This window comes from Protopterus annectens, chromosome 2.part2 (genome assembly GCF_019279795.1).
Source record: "Protopterus annectens isolate FY-2018-M chromosome 2.part2, PAN1.0, whole genome shotgun sequence".
Taxonomy (NCBI): Eukaryota; Metazoa; Chordata; order Ceratodontiformes; family Protopteridae; genus Protopterus; species Protopterus annectens.
Window position 1 is genome coordinate 77,040,631 of NC_056730.1, and position 27,785 is coordinate 77,068,415.

The window sequence follows — 27,785 nt, forward strand, 5'->3', positions numbered from 1 at the left end:
CTGGTCGAAACCACGCCCAAACTAAGCAAACCGCTGAAGTGTTCCGGGTTCGAAACCGAGAAAACTGATCTAGGTACAGTTGAGGCCCCTACAATTCTTGAATCGGCCTCCCACTGACGTATCAGACACCATTCCCTGGATGTCTCTACCCCAGCACGTGGTGCTGCTACAGCAGCCATGTCCATTAAGGCCTTCGCCAGGGCTAAAGCAGCCAAGTCTACCAAATCAGTGCCTGTTAAACCACCTCAACCAGGCCCTCTTCTAGTTCTCAAATGCTCACCTTGGCAGAAGATTTGATTTCTTTAATTAGAGGATCTCAACCTCACCCAGACAGGGCCTCTCAGCCCCCAGATAAGAGACCTAGGCAGCCCCTGAGCCAGTGTCCTCTGATGATTCTGCAGATGAATCAGACATTACTGACCAGCCAGAGGCCCCTTTCTCTAATTTTGAGGATTCTGATGCTGAAGAATCCATTCCAGCTGCCTCCTCCAGAAGAATTCTCCTTTGGGGAAACCTTTGCATGCCATGGCAGTTCCAATGGCAGCAACAAGAATCTCAGATTAAAGACTTAGAACCTTTCTGCACCTTCCACAGCACAGGCCCTTAGCTATACCTCCTGTTCTTTAATGATGTCTGCTCTGCTCCAGACTCATTACCCCCAGCCCCTGCCAAACCAGATAGATTTTACAGGGTGCCTGACACTCATCACCACCTTTACAAGGCCCCCCTTGCAGACCCAGAAACAATATCCCAGGGTCCCAAGGCAGTTGCCGCGACCATAGCTAAAAACCCTACTCCTTCTGAAAGGGAAGCAAGGGCATTAGACAGATGGGGTAAAAAAGTATACACTTCAGCTACTCTCTCAGCTAGAGCTTTAAACTGCCAGTTTCACATGATACAATACCAAGAGTTTATGCTTGATCACCACTGATGAAGCTCTTGACAAGAAATATGTATTAGAAATGGTAAATAACATACAACAGGTTAGTAACCATTCCTTAAAATGTGGCTATGATGCACTGGAGGCTTCATTTAGATCAGCCATGACTGGCACAGTGATAAGAAGGCATGCATGGCTAAAGGAGCAAGCTCTACCAGATCATGTTAAAGCAAAATTGTTAGATGCTCCTATGGATAAGACAAGTTTGTTTGGTGCACCTGCCCAGCAGGTTATGAAGAAAATGGAAGAAAAGGCAAAATCAGTTCAAACTGTTAAAGATTTCCTGCAGGTTCAACCCCAAGGTTTAGCAGGAACTGGCCTGCCAAGAATTGGTCCTTTCCTGACTCCACAAGATTTCAAAGGGGCAGGAATAGACGTTCCAGAGGCAGAAACCAAACCAGAGGAAGTGCCTACAGAGGACGACAGTGGCAAGGTAACAACAGAGGCACAGACACAGCCACTGCCACTACTTCAACACAGCCACAGTGACTTACTCCTAAAAACTACCACAGGAGCAAATAGCAGCCCCACTAGGCGGAAGGTTAACTTTATTTGCAAAGAACTGGCACCACATAACAAAAGACAAGTGGATTCTGCAAATTATACATCAAGGTTACCGATTCCACTTCCACACTATACCAGTCAAAAGAGGAATGCCAAATCTACCTCCAAATCAAAAAACAGAAGCTTTACAACAGATAATGGAGTTAGCAAACATGAGAGCTGTGGAAAGTGCCCAGCAGAGCAAGGAAAGGGTTCTACTCCAGACTGTTCCTAGTTCCAAGAAAGGAAAAAGTTGGAGACCAATTCTCGACCTGTCCACCTTGAATACATACATCATTGTCCCAAAATTCAAAATGCTGACCCTACAGCAACTTCTTCCCATGCTGGGCAAGGAGTGTTGGCTGGTAACTCTAGATCTCAAGGAGGCATACCTGCAACCAATCTGCAGAAGATACCTCAGATTTCTTGCAGGATCAGAGCACTATCAATTCTCAGCATTACCTTTTGGCTTATCTACGCCCAGAGTATTCACAAAATGCCTGGCATCAGTAATCGCATATTGCAGACTGCAGGAATTCGTATTTACCCATACCTGGACGACTGCCTGCTACAAGGGGACAACAAAAGCAAGTTGACAACAGATTTGCAAAGGGTCATTTACTTGCTACAAGCACTGGGATACACAGTCAATCTACAAAAGTCAAGACTGATACCATCCCAAACAAGGACATTCTTGGGCGGAATTGGACACAGTGAGACAAATGGCATTCCTAACTACAGAAAACAAAAGAACTCCCTCTTTACTTCTTGTCCCTAACAAAGCTGAACAAATTAACAGCAAGAAAAGTTCTGCAGGCCTTGGGCTTCATGGCATCATGCATAATTTTGGTTCCATTTGCCAGACTACATATGAGAAAACTACAGTGGTATATGGTCCCAACACAGACACAGCCAAACAGAAATCCCACTAATTCCATGCTTAAAACAGGAGTTCCTATGGTGGGCCCAGGCATGCCGGGTCCAACCCAGCATTACAACAGATGCTTCAGACCTAGGATGGGGGCCCACATGCTGGACAAATGCGTGCAAGGATTGTGGACTCAGGATCAACTTCACCTGCACATCAACCTAAAAAAATGCTGGCTAAACTGGCTATCCAAAAGTTCAGACCATTTCTCAAAGAGGGCCAGCTGTTGATAAGGACAGACAACACCACAGTCATGTGGTACATCAACAAACAGGGAGGCACTCATTCATACCCCTATGCAGAATGACTTTGGAACTGTGGACCCTGGCACTCAGCTACAACATCCAGCTGCAAGCAATATTTGTACCAGGAAAAGAAAATACTAAGCAGGACCACATCAGATGCTCACGAATGGCACCTGCACGGACATCTTCAGGACCATTACAAAGAAGTGGGGAATGCCTCAGATAGATCTATTTGCATCTCCTCACAATCACCAACTCAAAAATTCTGCACAAGGACATTTCACCCACTAGCATGGAAAGTGGATTCGCTCTCTTCAGCTGGAAGGGCCCAACAGTTTATGCATTCCCACCTCTCCCTTGATACACAAAGTACAAAATCAAGGAAGAACATCCAAGGATAATCCTGATAGCTCCAACTGGCCAAGACAACACTGGTATCCACTACTAAGGAGCTTGTCTCGCCTGATGCCTTTGATGCTAACTCAGAACAACTACAGCACCATACATCCAAACCTGAAAACGTTACAACTGACTGCATGGAACATCACATAGCAGCAGCTAATCAAGAACTTTCCCAAAGAGTTAAAGACATTATTCAAGGAACTACGCTGGAAAATGGAAAAGGTTTGTCAGCTGGAGTTCTGAAAGAGGAAAAGATGTGTCAAACATAGATATGCCTAACATCCTGGAGTATCTGGCGAACTTCTCCATTCAGGCCTGTCCTACTCCTCCATCAAGATACATGCATCAGCTATTTCAGCAGAATACAGCTTTGATCCACCTGTTTTTTCACACCTCTGCTCAGACAATTTCTCAGAGGAATCAAGAATGTAAAACCTCCAAGAAAACCACCATTACCAGCTTGGGACTTAAACTTGAGCCAGCAGCAACAGCAGACTTACAACACCTGTCATGGAAAACTGCTTTCCTACTGGCAATTACCTCAGCAAGGATACAGGCCTTAATGGCAGTGCAACCCTTCCTAATCTTCCACCAAGATAGAGTATCCATGAGGACTAATCCAACATTTATGCCTAAGGTGGTATCCAGAGTGTCTTTAAACCAGGCAATCCACCTACCTACCTTCTTTCCCAACCCACAAAACAGAGGAAAGCTACTTGGACAGAACCAAAAGCAGCAGAAAGACTGACCAACTTTTTGTGGCCTATGCAACAGGAAGAGAAAACAGACAATCTCCAAATGGATAGGAAATTGCATACGATTCTGTTACTCCTTCCATGGAAAACCAATTCCACAGAACATAAGACCTCATTCTCAGCCACTACCACAGCCTTCTTACGAGGTGGCTACCCTACTTGGACCTCCGCATTATAATTTGCCTCTATATTCCAGATGGATCCTAAACACACCATAATCTACCTTATCCTCCTCCCCTAGTTGGCTATGGTATTCTACCCAGCTGTGTATGACTGCAGATGCATCCATGAATTGTACCTACCATAAATGTAGATGTCCGAACTGGATAGCATCTGCAGTCAGGATTACCTCCCTCCTTCCCTGAGGAGCTAGCTGATGGGGGAGTCTTTTATGGTGTATTTGTTTGTATATATGTACATACATGCTTATTTTTGTGGTTACCTCTATCTTTTGGAAACATTGGCATCTATCCAAAATATTTTAGCCTTCAGGAGGGCTTCTGGCATCTGGGGCAAGAAACACTGAGGAAGATGGCGTCGGCTGATGCCTTTATACCCGAAGTCCAACAGAGATGACGTCGGGTGAAGAGCGACATCAAGCGGACCCGGACTTTGGAATCCTCCCCGACTGGGACTGATGCCTGACGACAGGACAACCAGCTGTTATGACTGCAGATGCTATCCAGTTCGGACATCTACATTTATGGTAGGTACAAAACTGTACTTTACTGAAGCTTTACATTGTAAGTTTGTTTATAAGGGTTGAGTGATCTACACTTTGGAACGCTTGTGTACAGTCTAAGAATGTGCTACCATATGGCATCCTTTATTTACAGTTGGTTATTGTGTAGTTTGCTGTGAGGGTATTCTCTTTACCTATGGCCATGCTAATGTCTGGATGTGTAGTTTTCACAGTTGAATTTTTTTCTGTAATGGTCATTACCGGGGAATACTTGAAGGACTGTTTTTATGTAAAGAAATATTGAAAATGTGGGCCAGCAGGTGCACAGTTGTGTGGGTGATTGTGTTAGGGGGGGAGGTAAAGAATATGAAATTCTATTAGAGAACTGGACAAATGTATAGTTATCTTTAATAGTTAAGTGAAGATTAAGAAAGTTATGAAAGGTGTCCGGGATTCTAAGTGTTTTTTTTTTTTGGGGGGGGGGGGTGGAATCATTGTGTTAGTGGAAATGGATGTGTTATGGGTTGCTGATTTGAATGGAGATTAAAGATTTTGAATATTTTGGTTTCTGATTTGGTTCATACTTTTATTTTTGGAGACTTTGCTTTTACTCCCTTGTAAGCAATTTTATTAAATGTGTAGTGACTCCCTTAATGGAGAGCAATATTTCTTTGAATGTACTCCACTGCTGGACATCCCTAAGGACCAGAAATGTAGTTATGCTCAAAAAAATGCAACAAAAATGTTAATCACAGTAGAGAAATTTAAATTGACTTGAACAGTAGGTGGTGGAGGTCCTGCTTTATGAAAATTTTGGTCCAATGCCATGGTTAATCATAAAGCCAAAGAAAATGGGGGGGGAACGTGATAGATACGTCTAGATCTGCACATCTGTTTCAATGTTAGAGAGAGCTCTGTGTGAATGCACAGGTATATACGTCTATATTGATATGAATATAGACGCACATACTGGTTTCAAATTGTTTTTGGAAATGCAAACTACTTTTCGTTGAGACCATGTTTGATCTGAAAATGAAACAATCAAAATCTGATTTTGTAGGATGGTATGTCTATCAACATCCCCTGCAAATTACACACACACACACACACACACATATATATATATATATATATATATATATATATATATATACATATATATGTGTATGTATCTACATATATATATGTATATATATATATATGTGTGTGTGTATTTATCTATATATATATATATATATATATATATATATATGTGTGTGTGTGTGTATTTATATGTATATATGTATATGTGTGTGTATATATATCTATATAGATATATATATATATGTGTGTGTGTGTATATATATGTACATGTGTGTGTGTGTGTATATATATATATATATATATATATATCTCAGAGTTCGCACTGCAGTGGGGAAAAGGGTATTTCTCTGATCCCCACTGTAGTGCAGTTTCCATACAAATGCTGTTCATAGGTGTGTACTAGGCTAATGACCCTGGAGCCTTTACAAGCCTAGCCCATAGTGCCACCTGCCCTTAGTTCCCCATGCCTTTGAGTAGAGCCACTAGAGTGATCTCCATGGAGAATTTTCCATTTCCCCTCCACGCATCAAGATCTCCCTTGAAGGGGTCAGTGAGGTGCTCTGTTTGACATCTATGGGAAGTTTTTATCCATAGCATGGGCAGTCTCTGGTTTATGAACCTGTCCATCCAGCTTGTTCTGTTGACTGTGGTAATGAGGTTGAGGTCTCTGGAGCGTGTAGTTGTGGTAGGATTGGGAATTCTTTAGATGTAGCATTTCTAACAGAGTGGGATTAGACATGGCTTTATAGGTCACGCATAGATCGCCTCTAAGTAGGCAATACGAAACAGAATAGATGGAGTTTGTCTATGTAGAAGTGTTTAAGGCCTAGGATCCTCTTTGTGAGGTACTTTTGTGGCCTCTCCAGTTGTTGCAAGTGTCTAGTGAGGTACATTCCAAACGGAGCATTGTACTATGGCCTAATGAGGGAAGAGTAGAGGGAGACAATGACCTCTTTCTTCCTGGATGAAAAACCCTTGGTAATGAAATGTGCTACATAGGACTTTCTGACGACATTGGCAATGTGGTGGTCAAAAGAGAGGTTGCTGTCAACCTGTGTTTCCAGATCTCCAACGCCTTTTGTGTTCAGTGGATTACCATCGATGTGGTAATTCATGGGAAGTGGGTTTTTCCCAAGGGGGGGATGATCCATTTTTTGGCATTGAGCTTAAGGGCATGGTTCTGGCACCAGTTGGTCTCAGTGTGAGGCGTTTTTGTAGGATGTCAACATCACTTGGGGAGTTATGGCTCCCAACTTGCTATCGACTCCGGCCTTTGTCAGACAGATTCCCTTTGTGTTGGCCAGGAATTAACAGAAGTAGATATGAAATACAGTAGATACCACTGTGTTGGCAGGACAGGTAGCTTACATCCTTCTAAGTTGGGAACTGCTGATTGAGGGCTCAGTGTCTTATTCTAAAAGTGTATTAGTTCTGGTTTAAGCACTTGGGCTTCAGGCCAGTTATTTTACATTAAGAAGGTTCGTGGTCTGCACTCTTGTGGGAGGAGAGGCTGGGCTCTGCCCTTCTGAGCTGGGAATTTCTGGTTAAAGGCTTATCGTGCCTGCATATTTGAACTGTTTCTTACTGAAATTGGTACACCTTGTTTGCTGTAGCATAGACTAGATCCAGGCCTGCTGAATCTAGCTTTGTATGCTTGTTTGTTTATTTCCCTGAAATGCTAATTCCACCTAAAACGCAGCTTTTCAGAGCTTCTGTGCATCCCTAGTGATATCTGCATTGCTTACTGTACTTATTTCCTTGTTTCACTTGAAAGAAAGTTACTGTTTGTTGTTTTTGCATTTAAGTTGCCTGTAACACATTGCATTTAAGTTACCTGGCACTTGCTCACTAAAGCAATTATATAAGTCAGCACTAAAAAATTAAAGGCACTACACCCTTACAAACTCCCCTTGAGTACATTGTTCCCCATTGGCTCTTTTTTTCAATTTATAAAGGAATTCCCAATACTATTCTAGCATGTCCAAAGGTCAATTGTCAATCTCCTCTCCGGTCCAGCTGGTGAATCTGGGAATCTTGAGGCAATGTTACAACTGCCTCATGTACACAGACAACCCTCTCCTCCTCCCAACAAATTCCAACACATGTGAGAGATGCAACCATATAGCCAAACTGGAGGCTAAGCTCTCTCAGCTCAGTACTGGCGTAACCAGTCAGGAGGAAAAGGAAACCACACTCACTACAATTCCAGTCTCAGATAGACCTACCACGACAGCAAACCAAACACATAAACACGCAAAAACATACTCTGAGGCTCTAAATAAAAATCTGCCTAAGCAGTAGAGACCTCCAAAGTAGACACCCAATCAACCGCTACCCCAAAACAAAACATGTGCAATACATAGCTCACAAAGCCAGTGTGCCGAACTGTCACAGCCCTTACGGCTAAACAACACACCTGATACACTTGTAATAGGTGACTCTATCATTAGGCACACTGACGTCCCGCTCACCAGGCTGAACAAGGAGAATGTCACGGTGAGAGCTGCCTGTCGGGCGCTAGGATCCGCCACATAACACAAGCACTCATGTCACTCCAAGGCAAGTACAAATATGACTGTCATTGTCCATGCTGGTGTGAATGACCTGAGATGTACTTCCTGGACTATATGAAAAGAGACATAGAGGAGCTCTCTGAGCATGTAGCCCAGGCCGGTATGACCCTGACCTTGAGTAGCATCTTACCCTCACCAAGAATGATGCCACAATATGAAGACAAGATGATCAATTTCAACAATTGGCTTAAGTATTGGTGTCATTCAAAGGGGATCCAATGCCTGTTAGCCTGGGATGACATGCTCGACAAGCCACGATGCTTCGCTAGGGACGGCTTGCACCTGTCACCCCTAGGCTTTCGGATATTGGCAAAGGCTCTTGCTTCCCCCATAGTGCCTTTTTTAGGCAAGGCTCAAAAGACAAACCCACCTCCATAGGTATCACAAGGGATAAGAAACTGAGTAATGCTACTCAACGCCAGAAGTCTAAACCTCAAAATGCACGCAGTCGAAACTGTCCTTAGCATGGAGAACATCAATATCTGTGCAGTAATAGAAACTTGGCTCAAGGCTCCCAAGAGCACCCCAGCACTACCAGGTTATACCTTGTACCATGCTTTTCGGCCCCAAAACTTGGACCGAACCACAAAAGGAGGGGGGAGTATCAATATTCGTCAAAGATACCCACACCTCCAGGTTGGTGGCACAGCACAAAGCATCAGAGACTATCCATGTGCAACTAACAGTGGGTAAAACTGCCAGTTTATAGCCTGCTACAGACCACCCTCCCAAAACCAGGAACCCCACTCGGCCTTCCTGAGAACACTGGAAAATATGAAGGGCTCTCCAAACGCCATTATATTCGGTGACTTCAACTACCCAAACATAGACTGGGAGCATTACACTAGCTCCAACACCCTAGCCCAAAGGTTCCTAGAATTTATAAACTCAAATGCTATGGAACAACTTGTTACCACTCCCACAAGACGGGAAAACATACTGGACTTGATCATCACCAACATGGGGGACCCTGTGCTCCAGACCAGAAGTGTGTCCCTCATTGGTAAGATCAGGCCATAAACTAATCACACTGGATATTCCCATCCCAACCCCACCCCCTGCCCAGAAAACCACAGTGAAAAACTTCTCTAAAGCAAATTTCACACTCCTCAAAACCGAGGTGGAGTCCTTCAAAGCCCCTGAGCCTGTGGAAAATACGGCTCAGACCGCAGAATCCTTTATAAACGCATTCTATGAACACCTTCTGGAATGCATGGATCATGCAATCCTAAATAAAACCAAGACCTAATCCTCCAAAGGCAGACGTCCTGTCTGGTGGACCCCAGCCATAAACAAACTATAAAATAGGAGGAGGAAGCTACTTGCATGATAGAGCAAAATCCCAAAAAGGGAAGGCATCTCTGATCAGTATTAGCAAAAAACTACGGGCATGCATAAAATTGTCTAAGGCCAGCTTCGAGAGAAAAATTGCAATGGACACTAAGGATAATCAGAAGGCTTTAGTTTGTTAGGAACCTGGGTGAGAATTCCCAGATATGCTCAGAATTAGTCCAAAATGACAAATATATCGAACCCACAGACATTGCCAACATCCTAGCTGACAGGTTCAGCGCAACCCCCCCCCCCCCCCACCACCACCAAAATGGCAAATATCTATCCCAGCAGAGTGCTGCCCCCCTGACATCTCAGATGCTCAGGTAAGAGACTCCCTCTACAAAGCAAAAAACACAGCATCAGTGGGACCAGACTGTGTCCCGGGCTGCGTCCTACATGAACTCCAAGAAGAGCTAAACCCAAGTATAAAACTACTGTTCAATCTCAGCCTTACTACAGGATATGTACCCAAAGAGTGGCGTACAGCAGCAGTGGTCCCTCTCCACAAAGGTGGTGCCTCAACGGATCCTGGAAACTCTCCCCATAAACCTGACTAGCTTGGTCTGCAAAGCTATGGAAAGGATCATCATGAACCTCATAAATAAAGATATTGGGGACCTACAGACACTGGATCCTACCCAGTTCGGCTTTAAGGGCAGATCCTGCCTCTTAAACCTGATCGATTTCTTTGAAAGTCACCAAGGCCATTGATGAGGGGAAGGTGGTCAACACAGCCTTCCTGGACCTCGCAAAAGCCTTTGATACAATACCCCACTTGGGCATTATAGATAAGCTCACCAGCTTAAATATAAACCCCTATGTCACTAGATGGGTTGCAAACTGACTCAAGGACAGAACCCACATGGTTAGAATTGCTGGAGCCATGTCAGACTCCCAACCAGTTACAAGTGGCGTCCCACAAGGCTCAGTCCTGGGACCTCTCTTGTTCGGTATATATTTCTCGGAGGTACAGGCCAACACAGAAGGACTGTGGCTGACTAAGTTCTCAGATGACTGCAAACTGGGCGCCATAATCTACTCTCCAGCCAACACAAGCATCCTCCAAAAGGGTCCCATAAAAACAGACAACTGGTGCCAGAGCCGTGGCCTCAGGCTAAACGCCAAAAAGTGTATAGTCATCCCCTTTGGCAAAAACGAAGTGCCCACAAATTACCACATCGGTGGTAATCCATTAAGTACAGAAGTAGTAATTAGGGACCTGGGGACCTAAGTTGATAGCAATCTCTCATTTGACAACCACGTGGCCAAAGTGGTTAGAAAAACATTTTATATAGCCCACCTAATCATGAAGGGATTCACATCTAGATCAGGGGAGGTCATCGTGCCTCTTTACTCATCCCTCATCAGGCCCATAATGGAGTACAATACCCCTTTTGGGATGTACCTTACCAGACACCTGCAGCAACTGGAAAGACCCCAAAAGTACCTCATCAAGAGGATCAAAGGGCTCAAACAGATGCCATATGCTGCCCGGTTAAAGAAACTCCAGCTCTACTCCCTGGCATACCGCCTGCTTAGAGGTGATCTGTGCCTGACATATAATGCCATGTCTAACCCGGAATTAGTGAACATGCTGCACCTCAGAAAATCCAAATCCCATCGAGCTACGCACTCGAGAGACTTTAACCCCAGCACTGAAATAAATAGGACATGCTGGAGGGACAGATTCATAACCCAGAGGCTCCCTTCACTCTGGAATAAAATCCTAGTCCAGGTTAGGCAGAGTCCCTCATTGACTCTCTTCAAGAGGAATCTTTGAGTGGATGGGAGATCGTAGGTTTATACCCCGTGTATCACTTCTGTGTCACCGCTAGACAGAGGCGCACAGTAACCTAGAAAAAGGGCATAGCGAAATTAATTTAAAATGGGTGGCAAAAGCCAAACACACTCTGGCTAGACTTATAAATGCCCTAGGGCAGATAGCCTAGTATGAACCTATGAATGCCTGTAGTTGTTTGCTAATACTGATCAGAGATGCCTTCCCTTTTTGGGATTTTGCTCTATCAATGTAGTAGCTTCCTCCTCCTATTGTATAGTTTGTTTATGGCTGGGGTCCTCCAGACAGGACGTCTGCCTTTGGAGGATTGGGTCTTGGTTTTATTTGAGATTGCATGATCCATGCATTCCTGAAGGTGTTCATAGAATGCGTTTTATAAAGGATTCTGCCGTCTGGGCCGTATTTTCCACAGGCCCGGGGGCTTTGAAGGATTCGACCTCTGTTTTGAGGAGTGTGAAATTTGCTTTAGAGAAGTTTTTTAGTGTGGTTTTCTCCAGTGAGATTAGTTTATGGTCTGATCTTACCAGTGAGGGATACACTTCTGGAACCTTTGGGCTAGGGTGTTGGAGCTAGAGTAATGCTCCCAGTCTGTTTTGGGTAGTTGAAGTCGCCCAATATAATGGTGTTGGGAGAGAACTTCATATTTTCCAGTGTTCTCAGGAAGGCCAAGTGAGGTTCCTGGGTTTGGGATGGTGGTATTTAGCAGGCTATAAACTGGAAGGCAGTTTTACCCATTGTTAGTTGCACATGGATAGTCTCTGATGCTTCATTCTGTGCCATCAACCTGGAGGTGTGGGTATCTTTGACGAATATTGGTACTCCCCCCTCCTTTTGTGGTTCGGTCTAAGTTTTGGTGCCGAAAAGCATGGTATGGCGTATAACTTGGTAGTGCTGGTGTGCTCTCGTGAGCCTTGAACCAGGTCTCTGTTACTGCACAGATATCGATGATGTTCATCCTGTTTCACTGTTGAAGTCAAGACTGTAGGGTTCTCCCCTGCCGGCAGGCAGTCCTCGGTCGGCCTGAATCCCAAAGTCTGGGTCCGGCGTCGGCTGTTCAGCCATGCTCCCTGACGTCAGAGCGCCAGGAGTAGAAAGCTGACAGCCGACGCCATCTTGTCTATTCTTTCTTGCAGTGCGGTGATAGCAGTTCGCAAGTGCCAGTCGGCTGACTCCTGACACTTTTTTCTGATAAACTTCAGTCCGAAGACCTTCTTCTCCACTCAAAGCTAAGTACCCCATTTGGGAAACTTTTTCTTGCTCCAGTCCCATGTCAGAAAAAGTTAATAATTGTATTTCATGTGGGAAGCAAATACCTCATAAGGATTTTCATTCTTACTGTATTCCTTGCTTAGGCCCTGACCACGACGTAGCTAGTTGTCAGTTTTGTGCTAGATTCAATCAACGTACAATTCAACGAAGGTACGATTTTGCTTTTCATTACTTCGGTAGGCGCTTTAACTACAAAATGTCGTCTGATACGGTTCCGGCTACTGGAGTTCACAAACGTCGCAAGGATAGACAGGCCTCAGAGGTCCAAATTTGATGATGGCGCACAAACGGAGCCAGCTTCAGGTTCGGCCGTCATCAGTGAGGCGCTTTTGCAGCCCCTGTCGTCGGCCATTTCAGAACCGATGTCCGAAACGGACTCTCATGAGGAGCCAACCAGGCCTTTGAATATTTCTATTGCAGGACCTTTGGACAATGCTCCTTTGGATGGGTCCAGAGCTGCTGTGCAGGTACCGGCTTCTGAAGGGGTTTTCAGGCCTACTCAGCTTCTAATAGTCAAAGACAAATTCAAAGACTCCTAAATCAAAGACTGCAGCACAGGCCTCTTCTGAATCGGCTCCCAAGTCACCGAAACAGTTACTCAAGATGGCGGAGGATTTACTTACTATGATTAGGGGTTCACATCCCCCTCCAGATAAAAGGCCAAGGCAGGATGTTTATTATGATTCCTCTGATCAGGCTTCTGTTTTTTCAGTTTCTTCTTCTGACCAGGAATATTCTTTCCCTCCTTATGAGGATTCTGATGCTGAGGAATCCATTCCTTCAGCTTCTCCCCCTGAGGATTTCTCTTTTGGGGAAACTTCGCATGAAATGAGGGAACATTTCCACTGGGAAGGACAGGAGTATTCGGAATCTAAGAAAAGACTAAGGGATTTTCTTTTTCCCCAACATAGACCCCTGGCTATTCCTCCTCTTTTGGATATTGTGGAAGATGCTTTTTCGGAGGCTAACTTAACCCCTGACTCTTTTCCTCCTGTTCCTGTTAAGCCTAATAGATTTTACAGGGTTCCTGATTCCCACCAGTTTTTGTACAAGAACCCTTCTGCTGACCCTGAAACTATTTCTCAGGGTCCTAAGGGAGTTAAGGCTGCTTCTGCCAAAAATCCCATTCCCACTGAAAAGGATTCTAGATCTTCAGAAAGATGGGGCAAAAAAGTGTACACTTCTGCTACTTTATCCATTAGGGCTTTAAACTGTCAGTTTCATATGCTGAAATACCAGCAATTTCTCTTGTCTGTTTTAAAACAAAAGCTTACTTCCATTTCTGCCTGTGCAGATAAGGAATTACATGACCTATTGCATGCCACTGAACAAGTTGGGAAGCATGGTTTACACTGTGGATTTGATGCCCTGGAGGCTTCTTGTAGGGCTGCTGCCTCCGGCATAGTCATTAGAAGGCATGCATGGCTAAAGGAACACAATTTGCCAGAAGTAAAAGCTAAATTATTGGATGCTCCTGTTCAGCATAATGTTTTGTTTGGATCAAAAGCTGAAGAGGTGATTAAAAAGATGGAGGATACGGCGAAATCCATGCAAACAGTTAAAGGTTTCTTAAGTACAGCCACCAAGATTTAGCAGGAACTGGCTTTCTAAAAATTGGTCCTTTCCCACTTCAGACAGGCCTCAGCAGGGTAGATATAGACGCTCCAGAGGAAGGTCTCAAACACAAGCTTCTTATAGACCAAGACAGTGGACTGCTTCCACCCCTAGGGGAGGAGAGGATAGGTCACAAACTCATAGGAAACAAACTCAATGACGGAAGACCCCCTCGGAGGAAAACTCCATTTTTTATCAAAATTGGACTCGTATAACCCAAGACAAGTGGGTTCTGGATGTGGTTTCAAGAGGTTACAAATTCCATTTTCATACCCTGCCATGGCCAAGCGGATGGCCAGATCTTCCAAAACATCAATGGACAGAGGCCTTAAACCAGGTGGAAGCTCTTTTGGCTATGAAAGCCATAGAACTGGTTCCACTTTCAGACATGGGACAAGGTTTTTACTCGAGGCTCTGTCTAGTCCCCAGGAAGCAAAACTCATGGAGACGCATTCTGGATCTGTCAGTCTTGAACACCTTTCTAGAGATTCCAAAATTCAAGATGCTTACTCTACAGCAGATACTTCCAATGCTGTCCAAAGATGCATGGATGGTAACTCTGGATTTAAAGGAGGCATTTACACATTCCCATCAGGCAGGAATGCAGAAAATACCTCAGGTTCAAGGCCGGATCGAGGCACTTTCAATTCTCTGCGCTGCCCTTTGGATTGTCTACTGCGCCCAGGGTCTTCACCAAATGCCTGGCTCCAGTAGTAGCTGACTGCAGACTCAAGGGAATTCAAATTTACCCTTATCTGGACGATTGTCTAATTCAGGCAGACGGCAAGGATGTCTTACTCCAGCATCTAGAATTTGTACAGAACCTCCTCAAGTTCCTGGGATTCTCTGTAAACATAAAAAAGTCAAATTTGACACCCTCATGACATAACTTTTCTGGGTGCTCTTCTAAGCACCACAACCCAGATGGCATTTCTGACATCCGAAAAACAATTACAGCTGGCTTCAACTTTTAAAACCTTGGCAACTTTAACTTGACTATCTGCAAGGAGATTCCTGCAGGCTTTGGGTTACATGGCCTCCTGCATCCTTCTCGTACCATATGCAAGACTACACATGAGGAAAATAGTGGTACCTAAAAGGTGTATGGTCTCAGCATTGCCACAGTTTAGACATTCTGATCTCCGTCCTGCCTTGTCTTCAAAAGGAATTCCTTTGGTGGTCCAGGGCATGTACTCTAAACCAAGGGAAACCCTTCTGTCTGCCTCCTGCCACTCAGATTCTAACCACGGACGCCTCGAATTATGCTTGGGGAGCCCATTTTCAGGGCAACTGTCTGCAGGGCCTTTGGACAAAGGATCAGAAGCACCTGCATATCAATTTAAAGGAAATATGTTAGCCGTTCAGAAAGCTCTAATGGCCTTCAGGAATCTTCTACAACCAGGACAACTACTAATACGGACGGACAACACCACAGTTATGTGGTACATAAACAACAAGGGGGATCTCATTCCTACCCTCTTTGCAAACTAGCCACGGATCTATGGAACACAGCTCTAGCTTGCAATCTGGACCTTCAAGCTCAGTTTCTACCAGGGAAGCAAGACTTCCTGGCAGGCAGTCTGAGAAGAAACCTTTCGCATCCACACGAGTGAATGCTGGACACCGAAATATTCAGGATGATAACAGCAGTCTGGGGATGTCCTCAAATAGACCTCTTTGCTTCCCATCTCAATCATCAACTATAGAATTTTTGCACCAGGACTTTCCACAAAGAAGCTTGGAAAGTGGATGCCCTATCATTCAGTTGGAGGAACCTCTCGGGATATGCCTTTCCGTCTCTTCCTCTTCTTCCACGGGTATTATTGAAGTTAAAATAGGACAAGCCCAAGATGATAATCTTGCTGGCCCCAAATTGGCCTCGACAGTTTTGGTACCCAACTCTTAAACAACCTATGTCTGGAGCCCCCTTGGGTTTTACCTCAGTTTCCAAACCTTCTGTCCCAACATCAGGGTCAGGTTCTACACTCTCATGTCAGAACTCTCAGCCTGGCGGCCTGGTTAATCCAGGGCCTTTGATTTCTTCTTTCCTACCCAAGCAGGTTATGGATGTCATTTTAGAAGCCAGACGTCCTAGCACTAGAAAATCTTATGCAGGAAAATGGAAAAGATTTTGTTCCTGGTTGCAGGCTCAGGATTCTGATCCTCTTCTTCCGAACATTCCTTTCATTTTACTTTACTTGACAGATCTCTTACATAAGGGTCTCTCTTTCTCTTCCATTAAGATACATGCCTCTGCTATTTCTGCTCATTATAATACAGACCCTCCAATCTTTTCCCACCAGCTCATGAGACAGTTTCTCAGAGGAGCTAAGAACTTAAGACCTAGATCTCCTCCCATTCCTGCTTGGGATCTCAACTATGTTTTGGAAAAACTAATTTTGCCTCCTTTTGAGCCTGCTGCCTCTTCTGACATCAAGTTTTTATCTTGGAAGACAGCCATCCTGTTAGCCCTAACCTCTGCCAGGAGAGTTTCAGAGTTACAAGCTCTTATGGCTGTGGAACCTTATATTATTTTTCATCAAGACAGGGTGTCTTTGAGGACTATAATCCTACCTTCATGCCTAAGGTGGTTTCCAAAGTGGCTTTAAATCTAACTATCCACTCGCCAACTTTTTTCCCCACTTCTCAAAATAAAGGGGAAAGGATCTTACATTCCTTGGATGTACACAGACAACTACGTTTTTACCTGGAGAGAACCAAGGACATCAGAAAATCAGAACAATTGTTTGTTTCTTATGCTTCAAGTTCCCAAGGTAAAGCCATTTCAAAACAGACCATTTCTAAATGGATTGCTCATGGAATCAGATTTTGTTATTCACACCATGGAAAGCAAATCCCAGGGAGTATACGGACTCATTCCACCAGAGCTGCTGCCACTTCTGCAGCCTTCCTCAGGGGAGTTCCTACCAAAGACATTTTGGAAGCTGCAACTTGGAGTTCAGTGCATACTTTTTCTAAGTACTACAATCTACCTCTCTACTCTGTCTAGGGCAAGCTTTGCCTCTGCAGTCTTGCAGGGCCTTTTAGCCGCCCCTTCCACTTTATGACCACCTCCCTTTCTTTCAGCTTTGGGATTCTACCCTACAGTCATGACTGCAACAGTGAAATACGATGAACATAGTACAGTTGTGTACACCTACCATAAATGTAGATGTTCGAGTGTCTTCAGTGTTGCAGTCTGGGTTTCCCTCCCTCCTGTCCCCTCTTATTTTTACTTGTGTGGTTCCTTTTTTCACCATTCTTCTGAGGTGTATTTGCAAAGGATATGGGACCTTACTCATTTTGTGACTCCTGACATCTGGGACAAGAAAAACTGGAGAAGATGGCGTCGGCTGTCAGCTTTGTACTCCTGGCGCTCTGACGTCAGGGAGCATGGTTGAACAGCCAACGCCGGACCCAGACTTTGGGATTCTGGCCGACTGAGGACTGCCTGCCGGCAGGGGAGAACCCTATAGTCATGACTGCAACAGTGAAGACACACTAACATCTACATTTATGGTAGGTGTACACAACTGTACTTTCTCCATGCTAAGGAGAGTTTCGAGTGCGTACATCTTGAGGTTTAGACTTCTGTTGTTGAGTAGCATAACTCTTAGTTTCTTATCCCTTGTGATACCTATGGAGGTGGGTTTGTGTTTTGAGCCTTGCCTAAAAAAGGCACTATGGGGGTAGCAAGAGCCTTAGGCAATATCCGAAAGCCCAGGGGTGACAGGTGCAAGTCGTCCCTAGCGAAGCATCGTGGCTTGTCGAGCATGTCATCCCAGGCTGACAGGCACTGGATCCCCTTTGAATGACACCGATACTTAAGCCAATTGTTGAAATTGATCATCTTGTCTTCATGTTGTGGCATCATTCTTGGTGAGGGTAGGATGCTACTCAAGGTCAGGGTCATACCGGCCTGGGCTACATGCTCAGAGAGCTCCTCAGTCTCTTTTCATGTAGTCCACGGAGGTACGTCTCAGGTCATTCACACCAGCATGGACAATGACTGAGTCATATTTGTACTTGCCTTGGAGTGACCAGAGTGCTTGTGTTATGTGGCGGATCCTAGCGCCCGACAGGCAGCTCACTGTGACCTTCTCCTTGTTCAGCCTGGTGAGCGGGATGTCAGTGTGCCTGACAATAGTCACCTATTACAAGTGTATCAGGTGTGTTGCTTAGCCTTAAGGGCTGTGACTGTTCAGCACACTGGCTTTGTGAGCTATGTGTTGCACGTGTTTTGTTTTGGGGTAGCGGTTGCTTGGGTGTCTGCTTTGGAGGTCTCTGCTACTTAGGCAGGTTTTTATTTTGAGCCTCAGAGTATGTTTTGTGAGTTTGGTTTGCTGCCGTGGTAGGTCTATGTGTGACTGGAATTGTAGTGAGTGTGGATGTTCTTCATCTCACATTGCTGCAGTCCTTACACTTGGGTAGTCCGCTGTCCTCGGTCGGCCCAAATATCTAAGTATTAGGCTGACGTCGGTCACGGCGCTTAAGACTGACATCAGGACGTCAGGGTACAAATGCGCATGACCGACGTCATATCCTCAGTCTTTTTTGCCGCATGGTCCGATGCAGAAGCAGCGTTGGAAGTGCCGTTCGGCGTTCTGAAATTTTTCGAATTCGGAGTTTCAGACCGAGTCAAAGTTGGCTAAGTACCCCGTTGGGGAATATTTTAGTTTTTTCTTGCCTCAGTGGTTTACCGGATGTCAGAAAAAGTGAATAACTGTATTTCTTGTGGGAAGCAGATACCGCATAGGGATTATCATACTTTGTGTATTCCTTGTTTGGGGCCTGAGCATGACCTTGTTGGGTGTCGCTTTTGTGCTAGGTTCAATAAGCGCACTATTAAGTGAAGGTTAGATTGTGCCAGGTTGGTCTTCGGGAAGCGGTGCAATTATAATATGCCATCGGATGCTCCGACGCCCGCTTCTTCGAAGAAGCGCAAAGACAAAGCAGCTAAACCCAGGCAAGAAGAGTCGTCCGTGCGGACGCCGGTTCTTAGAGGCGTCAGTGGAACCGGTGGTTCCGCCGGAGGCTTCTCTGGAGTCCCAGGGGGAGACTTTGATTTTGCAGGATGTGGCCTCTCAGGAGGCAGGTCAGGCTGAAGGGCTTCTCAGGTTACTGTACTCCCCTCCCTTCCTAGGGTGGTTAGGCCCTCTCCTTCTGTTTCCAAGGCTTCTCCCAGAGGCAGGCCAGGTTTAGCTTCTGTTGGTGTCACTCCTAGTTCAACAGGATCTGTGCCCAAGAAGCACATGCTTAAAATGGCAGAAGATTTAATTACTTTGATTAGAGGTTCTTTGCCCCCTCCTGATAAGAGGCCTAGGGTGGAACCAGAGTTGGGGAGTTTTGAGCAGGCTTCGGATGTTTGAGTCTTTGGCTGAAGACTTGCAGGAGTACTCTCCTTATTCTGATTCTGATGCAGATGATTCAACTCCTTCTGCTTCTCCTCCAGAGGATTTTTCTTTTTCAGAGACTCTTCATTCCATGAGGGAACATTTTAAGTGGGAAGGTCAGGACTTCTCTGATTACAGGAAAAGGCTTAGGGAATGTTTGCTTTTACCCCAGCATAGGCCTTTGGCTATACCACCTGTTCTGGATGTTGTGGAAGATGTGTTTGCAGAGGCTTCACTTAATCCTGATTCTTTGCCTCCTGCTCCTGTTAAACCGGATAGGTATTACAGGGTGCCTGCGGCTCATAAATATCTTTATAAGAGTCCTAGGGCGGACCCAGAAGCTGTTAGTCAGGGACCTAAGGGTGTCAAGGCCTCTGTTGTAAAAAATCCGGTGCCTTCAGATAAAGAGGCCAGAGCTTTGGATAGATGGGGAAAGAAAGTCTATACTTCCACCTTAGCTATGAGGGCTTTGAATTGCCAGTTTCACATGTTGAAATATCAAAACTGTCTTCTTTCTCAATTGAAGTCTAAGGTAGATGCTCTGGCGGAAGGCATTGAGTGTAAAGAATTACAAGATTTGGTACATGTCTCTGAACAGGTGGGTAAGCATTCTTTACAATGTGGTTTTGATGCTGTACAGGCCTCGTCTAAGTGGATTGGGTTTTGTATTGCTTTCTGTTATTCCCATCATGGTAAGGAGATTCCAGCTGGGATTAGGCCTCATTCCACTAGGGCTACTGCCACTTCTACAGCTTTTTTAAGGGGGGTGGCAACTAAAGATATTTTGGAGGCAGCTACTTGGAGTTCAGTGCATACTTTTTCTAAGCATTACCACCTTCCACTTTACTCTAAATCTAGGGCTGGTTTTGCCACTGCAATTTTACAGGGCATTTTGGCAGCTCCTACTGCTTTATAGTTTTGCCATCCTCCCTTACCTCTGCTTTGGGATTCTACCCAAGTGTAAGGACTGCAGCAATGTGAGATGAAGAACATAGTACAGTTTTGTACCTACCATAAATGTAGATGTTCGAAGATCCACATTGCTGCAGTCCAATGTACCCTCCCTCCTTCCCCTCTGTAGTTAGAGGCGGTTGTGTGGTTTGGGTTGTAAATATTGTGGATATTGTATATATTGTACATATGATTAGTGCAAGGGTGGTTGGTTGTTTTTGCTGTCTTTTGGTTTTGACCTTTCTTTTTAGGGTCTTCTGACATCTGGGGCAAGAAAAGACTGAGGATATGACGTCGGTCATGCGCATTTGTACCCTGACGTCCTGATGTCAGTCTTAAGCGCCGTGACCGACGTCAGCCTAATACTTTGATATTCGGGCCGACCGAGGACAGCGGACTACCCAAGTGTAAGGACTGCAGCAATGTGGATCTTCGAACATCTACATTTATGGTAGGTACAAAACTGTACTTTTCCTTCTCCTCCTGACTGGTTACGCCAGTACTGAGTTGAGAGAGCTTAGCCTCCAGTTTGGCTATTTGGTTGCATTTCTCACAGGTGTTGGAATTTGTTGGGAGGAGGAGAGAGTTGTCTGTGTATGTGAGGCAGTTGTAACATTGCCTCAAGATTCCCAGATTCACCAGCTGGACCGGAGAGGAGCTTGACAACTGACCTTAGGTCATGGTAGAATAGTATTGGGAATTCCTTTATAATTGAAAAAAAGGGCCAATGGAGAACAAGGTAGTCAAGGGGAGTTTGTGAGGGTGTAGTGCTTTCAAGTTTTTTAGTGCTGACTTGTATAATTGCTTTAGTGAGCAAGTGCCAGGTAACTTAAATGCTATGTGTTGCAGGTAACTTAAATGCAAAAATGACACAGTAACTTTCTTTCAAGTGAAACAAGGAAATAAGTACAGTAAGCAATGCAGATATCACTAGGGATCCACAAGTGCTGAAAAGCCGCGTTTTAGGTGGAATTAGCGTTTCAGAGAAATAACAAGCATACAAACAAAGCTAGTTTCAACTGGCCTGGATCTAGTCTATGCTACAGCATACAAGGTGTACCAATTTCAGTAAGAAACAGTTCAAATATGCAGGCACGATAAGCCTTTAACCAGAAATTCCCAGCTCAGAAGGGCAGAGTCCAGCCTCTCCTCCCACAAGAGTGCAGACCACGAACCTTCTTAATGTAAAATAACTGGCCTGAAGCCCAAGTGCTTAAACCAGAACTAATACACTTTTAAAATAAGACACTGAGCCCTCAATCAGCAGTTCCCAACTTAGAAGGATGTAAGCTACCTGTCCTGCCCCCACAGTGCAGGCCACAAACCTTCCTAATGTAAAACAACTGGTCTGAAGCCCAAGTGCTTAATCGAAAAGACTTAGAATGATAGCTGCACTTTAATCAAGTTACTATCAAGCAGTAATAAATACAATTGAATACTTTAAAGAATGCCTGGATTAGTTCTCAAGTTATACAAACAAAGCTAGATTCATCAGGCCTGGATCTAGTCTATGCTACAGCTAACAAGGTGTACCAATTTTAGTAAGAAGCATTTCAAATATGCAGGCACTATAAGCCTTTAACCAGAAATTCCCATCTCAGAAGGGCAGAGTCCAGCCTCTCCTCCCACAAGAGTGCAGACCACCAACTCTCTTAATGTAAAATAACTGGCCTGAAGCCCAAGTGCTTAAACCAGAATTTATACACTTTTAGAATAACAGACACTGAGCCCTCAATCAGCAGATGTTCATCGTGTTTCACTGTTGCAGTCATCACTGTAGGGTTCTTCCTGCTGGCAGGCAGCCCTTGGTCGGCCAGAATCCGTAAGTCTGGGGCCGGTGTCGGCTGTTCAGTCATGCTCCCTGACGTCAGAGCACCAGGAGTACAACGCTGCCAGCCAACACCATGGTCTGCAGTCTTTCTTGCCGTGCGGTGGAAGCAGTTTGCAAGTGCTGGTCGGCTGACTCCTGATATTTTTTCGTGTTTCATTCTGAAGATTAAATAAACCAAAGAGCAGAATGAAGAGGCACACTCAAAGATTGATGTAAAGCACTTTTCGTTTGTCACAAACATAAACTTCTTCAGACATTTTAAAAACACAATTAGTACATTTAAATACAAAGACATAACCAATCAGAATAGGTTTAGACATAATTCTTGTTTTAAAAAGACAGTGTATTAAAACAATAAAACAAAACAAAGACGCAACACCACCTTCTTGACTAAATATGTGGTACTATAAACCCTATATGGAGTGTAAAACTAGTGTATTTACAAACATGAAGTGTAAAAATAAAAAACTGAAAAATATATATATTACATAAAATGATTTTATAACCAAGTTTTTTAACGTTTTAGACTTCTTAGTTTTAGAATACTACTGATGACACATCCTTCATTTAAACCTGGTAAATTATAGGCATTAAGCCTAATTTGCCAGGCTAACTCTAACTCTTCAAGTTTCAAAGCATCAGGGCCACCTCTAACATCTCTCTGCACTTGGTCTATAACTATAAACTTAAACCTGTGGTTAGAAAATTGGGCAACATGCTTGGCCAGTGCATTTTCCATTTTCCCTTTCTTTATTGCATATAAGTGTTCGTATACTCGGGTACGAAGTTTCCTCTCGGTTTTACCTACATAAAATGCAGGACAAAATTGGCATAGTGCAAGGTAGACAACTAGACGAACTACAATTGTTCCTCCATCTCAATGTAAAATGTAGATCATTAACGCTAAACCTGTTGGATTCCAACATATACGAACAGTAATTACAGGATTGGCACTTATACATGCCAGGAGTCTTGATTGTAATGTTCTTAGACTCACAGTAGTCCTTAAGGTTCCTACCTCTCCTGTATATAACTATAGGGAAATCGCCTACACTATTTGAAACTTGATGGTCACCTTTAAAGAGTTCCCAGTTTTTCAACAAAATCTTAACACACCTGGCACTGTCCAAGTTGTAAGTAGTTATAAAAGACGTGGGTAATTCGTTCACTACTTGATCTTGAATAGTACAGGATGTTAAATTAGATGATGAGTTAAATAAATTACCTGTATTATTTGATAGAACCACTTTACTATTCAACAGTGGAATGTAAAATAAGGACTGGCGTTTCAATGACACTTCGTCAATGATCTCATTAATCAATAATTCTGGATAACCTCGTGCTAGAAACATACACTTCATGAATTCACATTCATTACTGAAGTCACTGTCAACTGTAATTATCCGAGCTGCTCGGACCACTTGGCCCTTGACAATAGCTCGTTTTTGGTGGTATGGGTGACAACTAGAGTAGTGAATCATGGAATTACAATAAGTATTTTTCCTGTGGATTTTAGCTGTGTACATGTCAAAAGTGGCATCCTTAGATAGTAAAATGTCAAGGTACGCTATTGAATTGTGATCAAACAAATGTGTAAATTTAAGAAAATTAGTAGATGAATTAAAGTAGTCAACCAAACTGTCACCAAGTACGGCATCGCCATCTAACAAGATGAAGATGTCGTCAAGGAAACGAGTATAAAAAAACAATATTATCCTTGAATTCACAGTTATGTAAAACAAAAAGGTGTTCCCAGTAGGCCATAACCATGTTGGCCACACTGGCACCGCAGGGGGAGCCCATGGCTATACCTATTTTTTGAAGGAAAAGAGCCCCTTCAAACATAAAGAAATTATTGGCAAGGATAGTACTCAAAAGTTCCTCAACCAATAAACATTCATCAGGAGGGCATCCCTGCAGCTTAAGAACCTCATTGCTCCACTCGACAGCTTCTTTATGGGGAATACACGTATATAAATCCTTGACGTCTATCGTCAGGAAATTGTAACAAGGATTGTACTCTATCTCATTAATACTTTTCAAAAATGACCAAGAGTCCTTGCAAATTTGTTTAATGTTGGTCAGGTATTTTTGAAGGATAAAATCCACAACCTTGGCACAGGCATAAGACAAAGAGCCTCTACTGTCCACCAACGGGCGCATAGGAGGATTTGCCACGTTTTTATGAATTTTGGGTATACCAAATAAGCAAGGGACTCTTGGAAAAGAAATAGACATGAAATTGTACACAGCTTGAGTGATTCTACCTTCTAAGTAAAGATCTTCAATGACATTCCTAAATAAACTGTATGCACTATTAAGTTCTGAAATAGAACTAATAGTGTATGAGGGAGAATTTAGTAAGCTATTCATTCTATGTGAATAATCTGTGTTGTCAAAAATGACACCACCACCCCCTTTATCTGGCTTACAGATTCTAATGTCATTCATTTTTATAAAATTCAAGCAATCCTTTTCCACCAGAAAATCTTTATTGATGTTGTGGAACCCAGTGTTTTTGTTCATAGCTAGGTTGCGAATATCTAATTCGCAAAACTGTTCGAATGTTTTAATAGTAGGATTTAAAGGTGGGTTGAATGTGCTAGGAATTCTAAATTCACTCAATGTATTACCACAGGGTCCACCCATCAACAAATTTAAGTTGAGTTTCCTGGTATATAATTTTAAATCAATGATGATGTCAACCAGGTTCATCCTGTGAGGTGGAACATAAGTCTGGCCCTTGGACAACAACGCTATTAAATCAGTGGAAACTTCCACTTTAGAAAAATTGTAAACTGTGAAGTCTCCACTAGTGTTGTATAAAATAGAACGTGAACTTCCACAGGAAACCTCATTTACACAATTAACAAATGTCCACATCAGCAATAGTAGTGTCATTAAAGTCCACAATGTCAGACGAATTACAGAACTCGGGCAAACCAACATTTATATTATTATCAATAGTAGTACAGTTTGAAAAACAAGTCGCACACTCGTCTAGTTCTTGTGTCTTTTCCTTTGATTCGTAGGTGCCACAGGTTGTTTTGGTCGTGCCCCTAAAAAATTATTAGGGTTATTAGATCTTAAGTTATAATGGCCCTGTTGGTTTTGTTGGACAGGAACTTTGTTACTCGCACCTTGCTGGAATGAAGGCTCTTGGGAAGGCCTACGAACACTTATATGCAATAAAGAAAGGGAAAATGGAAAATGCACTGGCCAAGCATGTTGCCCAATTTTCTAACCACAGGTTTAAGTTTATAGTTATAGACCAAGTGCAGAGAGATGTTAGAGGTGGCCCTGATGCTTTGAAACTTGAAGAGTTAGTTAGCCTGGCAAATTAGGCTTAATTTACTTTATAATTTACCAGGTTTAAATGAAGGATGTGTCATCAGTAGTATTCTAAAACTAAGAAGTCTAAAACGTTAAAAAAAACTTGGTTATAAAATCTTTTTATGTAATATATATATTTTTCAGTTTTTTATTTTTACACCATGTTTGTAAATACACTAGTTTTACACTCTATATAGGGTTTATAGTACCACATATTTAGTCAAGAAGGTGGTGTTGCGTCTTTGTTTTGTTTTATTGTTTTAATACACTGTCTTTTTAAAACAAGAATTATGTCTAAATCTATTCTGATTGATTATGTCTTTGTATTTAAATGTACTAATTGTGTTTTTAAAATGTCTGAAGAAGTTTGTTTGTGACATAAACGAAAAGCGCTTTACATCAATCTTTGAGTGTGCCTCTTCATTCTGCTCTTTGGTTTATTTAGTTTGTCGTTTCTGTGCTTTTTACAGTCCGTTCATTCTGAAGATTGACTTCTTCTCAAAGCTAAGTACCCTGTTGGAGAAACTTTTTTCTTGCTGCAGTCTGATGTCAGAAAAAGTTAATAATTGTATGTCTTGTGGGAAGCAAATACCTCATAAAAATTTCCACTCTTACTGTATTCCTTGTTTAGGCCCTGATCACGACGTAGCTAGTTGTTGGTTTTGTGCTAGATTTAACCAACGTACTATTAAGCGGAGGTACAATTTTTCTTTTCACTACTTTGGCTTGTGATTTAATTATAAAATGTAGTCTGACACGCTTCCGACTACCTGAGTTCACAAACGACGCAAGGATAAGGACAGGCCTTCCGAGGTCCAAATCAGATGACAGTTTACAAGCAGAGCCAGGTACAGGTTCGCCCGTCGTCAGTGAGGCGCTTTTGAAGCCCCTGTCGTCTTCCATTTCTGAACCGATTCCCGAAAAAGACTCCCACGAGGAGCCTACTTGGCCTTTGAGTACTCCAGCTACAGGACTTTCGGACAATGCTCCCTTGGATTTGTCCGGAGCCGCTGTGCAGGTACCGGCTTCCGAGGGGGTTTTCAGGCCTACACAGCTTCTGATAAAGGGAAAGACAAAGACAAAGGCTTTCAATATCAAGGACACCAGCCCAGGCCTCTTCTGATCTGGGAGCCAAATCTCAGAAACAGCTGCTTAAAATGGCGGAGGACTTACTAACCATGATTAGGGGTTCACATCCCCCTCCAGACAAAAGGCTAAGGCAAAAATTGGATTATGAATACTCTTATCGGGCATCTATTTCTTCAGTGTCTTCCTCTGAACAGGAATATACTTTTCCTCCTTATGAGGATTCTGATGCTGAGGAATCCATTCAATCAGCTTTTCCCCCCTGAGGATTTTTCTTTTGGGGAAACTTTACATGACATGAGGGAACCTTTTCACTGGGAAGGACAGGAGTACTCTGAATCTAAGAGAAGGCTTAGGGATTTCCTCCTTCCCCAACATAGACCCCTGGCTATTCCTCCTATTTTGGATATTGTGGGTGTTGCCTTTTCTGAGGCTAATTGACTCCTGACTCCTTTCCTCCAGCCCCTGCTAAGCCCGACATATATTACAGGGTCCCTGACTCCCACCAGTTCCTTTTCAAAAATCCTGCTGCTGATCCAGAAACTATTTCTCAGGGTCCTAAGGGTGTTAAGGCCGCCTCTGCTAAAAACCCTATTCCGACAGATAAGGATTCCAGAGCCTTGGAGAGATGGGGCAAAAAAGTGTACACTTCTAAAAACCGTATTCCGACAGATAAGGATTCCAGAGCCTTTGATGGGGCAAAAAAGTGTACACTTCTGCTACTTTATCTATTAGGGCTTTAAATTGTCAATTTCTTATGCTAAAATATCAGCAATTCCTGCTGTCTGTTATGAAACAAAAGCTAGGTACCATTTCTGCATGTGCAGTTAAGGAATTACACGATTTGATGCATGCTATTGAGCAAGTGGAGAAGCATGGCTTACATTGTGGTTTTGATGCCTTGGAGACTTCATGTAGGGCGGCTGCCACTGGCACGGTCATTAGAAGGCATACTTGGTTAAAGGAACAAAACTTAACTGATCAAGTGAAAGCAAAGTTATTAGATGCTCCTGTTCAGCATAAT

The 27,785-nt window shown here is 43.5% G+C and overlaps 1 protein-coding gene across 1 annotated transcript in view; it reads left to right on the forward strand.

The window, feature by feature from the left end:
- DDX4 (DEAD-box helicase 4) overlaps window positions 1-27,785 on the forward strand; it is a 2,434,953-nt gene that overhangs the window by 644,774 nt on the left and 1,762,394 nt on the right. The gene's annotated exons all lie outside the window — the stretch shown is intronic.